Source organism: Thunnus albacares, chromosome 19 (assembly GCF_914725855.1).
Source record: "Thunnus albacares chromosome 19, fThuAlb1.1, whole genome shotgun sequence".
In the NCBI taxonomy this organism is placed as follows: domain Eukaryota; kingdom Metazoa; phylum Chordata; class Actinopteri; order Scombriformes; family Scombridae; genus Thunnus; species Thunnus albacares.
Genome location: NC_058124.1, coordinates 2,258,596 through 2,260,726, shown reverse-complemented (window position 1 = coordinate 2,260,726; position 2,131 = coordinate 2,258,596). Strand labels below are relative to the sequence as shown.

The following is a 2,131-nucleotide window of genomic DNA, read 5'->3' as shown; positions in this document are numbered from 1 at the left end:
TCATTCCATCTCGAAGTGGAGTCTCCCAGATCATAGACGACTGCGCTGATTACTGAGCTAAAACTTTACTCATCACCTCCCTGCTGGCAGACCTCTACCTATTTATACACCCATACGCCAGAGACGTGTAGGGACTCCAAAGGCAATTTGTATGAAACAAATATTTGTATAAAACCCACTATTTGTGCTTTGCCGAATAATGCATTTGTATTCGGGCACACTCCTACTATATACTGTATGTGGTGTTAAAATGAATGAATAGTTTATTTTTGTATGTTTTTAAATCTTACAGGTTTCAAGTCTTTAAATAAATTACAGGTTGTTGTGGCTACTCCGGTTACTTACAGAGGAGTAGCCAGAGTAGAGCAGCAGGCTAGCAGCTGTGTTTTGTGCCTAGTAATGCTGAATTCATTATTCAAAATCATTAGGTGATCTCATTAATTACATTTGTCCCTGTCCCCTCAAAACTTAGACCTTGTTTCAGCAATGCTGGCCAGCTTTGGCTGCTATCAGATAGCTGCACATATACTACGGTTGCTGATTTGTAATACTGATGTACTTTGATTTCATATCCAATAAAGCAATATACTATTTACTTTTGATATACTTAGAATTTTGACTTTAAAGGAGCAGTGTGTAGGATTTAGGGGGATCTATTGGCAGAATTTGAATATAATATTCATAAGTATGTTTTCATCAGTATATAATCACCTGAAACTAAGAATCATTGTGTTTTCGTTACCTTAAAATGAGCTACATAGGGAACAGGTCTTCTTCCACGGAGCCCACCATGTTGTGTGCAGATTCATGGATACATCCAACCAGAAAACAGAAAACACTCGTTTATACTTTTCAGTTTAGATTCAGTTTTATTATGTAAGGTTGAAAGTAATGTGGAAATAGTACCTGGCAAAAAGTACCTGGCTTTATAGAATGCTTCATTTTGGTGAAGCATTTTATAAGTGTGGAAAAGAGTGAACCAATAAACTGGGGTTGATTGGTTTGTGTTTCAATATTACAGGTGTTGAAGGTAAAGTGAGTGTGCAACTCATTATGCTATAACTGTACAATGAAAATCTTAATGATGTCACGATCTTTACTAAAATGTACTTTGATTCATTACTTTGATGCGGAGAGCTGGAGAATGACAGAGTGGTGTTTAATGTTATATGGCTGAGGGGTTTCCCCTGGAGCTGGATAAGCACTGGTCGGCCATCTGGTCAGAGCAGCACTACCCGAGAGAGCGTTTAGGGAGATAAAAAAAAAGAAGAGGGAGGGGATGAAATACACACACTCACACACCTTGGGCCAAAAAAAGCACATGACAAAGCAGAATTACTATATCAGTACAGTGATATTTAATCTCTTCTCCAGACATTTTTTTGGATCTTTTCTCTGCTGGAGGAAAATAACTTTCTTTTGTTTGTCAATTACAGGTCAGTAAACTTGTAGCCATAGAACTGTTAATGTTGTTGTCATTCATGTTCACACTGATTACAGATAACTGTTGATTTTTGTCAATCAGTTTTGTGGACCCTTGTCTCATGTCACCCCCATCCCTCTCTCCACAGTTTCCTGTCACTCCCCACTGTCACCCAGGAAATAAAGGGAAAATTCCCATCAGTCCCACAAGAGCAGCGACGAACCATCTGTTGTTCCAACTAACTGGTGTGTCTCACCTGAAAATGAGATATCATATTTAGCTGTAATGCCTCCTGGCCTGTTGCTTTGGTGATCAAAGCATCACATACCCATCAAGTTAGCGTCCCGCTCTCCTGAAGTGGTGGAAGAAATTGTAAAGACTTAAAGAATATTGCACTGGTTTAACATTGCACACCTGAAACTTTGTTAGACTCATGGACCCATCCAGCAGAAACAGAGAAATCGTCTTTTTTATTCCATGCGTTCTTCTTTGCCAAAACTTGGCACCTACATTACCCACAATGCAACTCAACTATGATCACTCAACTGTTCAGATTTGGGTTTGTGGTAGTAGTGGCTAATTTAGCCTAGAGCTGCTAGCCTCCGGCAGAGATGAGGGGTGGGCTACAGAGGTCTGGTAACCTAATTTCTTTTAGAGTCTTTTCATTTTCAAACTTGTAGCCTTCAGCCCCAACTGACACTGATTCAG

The 2,131-nt window shown here is 39.5% G+C and overlaps 1 long non-coding RNA gene across 1 annotated transcript; it reads right to left on the bottom strand.

The window, feature by feature from the left end:
• Window positions 1–849: 849 nt before the first annotated feature.
• LOC122969733 lies at window positions 850–1,760 on the bottom strand. The gene is made up of 2 exons (XR_006399079.1): window positions 1,680–1,760; window positions 850–1,231 (listed from the first exon to the last, which is right to left on the bottom strand). It is a non-coding gene; the product is annotated as an uncharacterized LOC122969733 (long non-coding RNA).
• Between the last annotated feature and the right edge of the window lie 371 nt (window positions 1,761–2,131).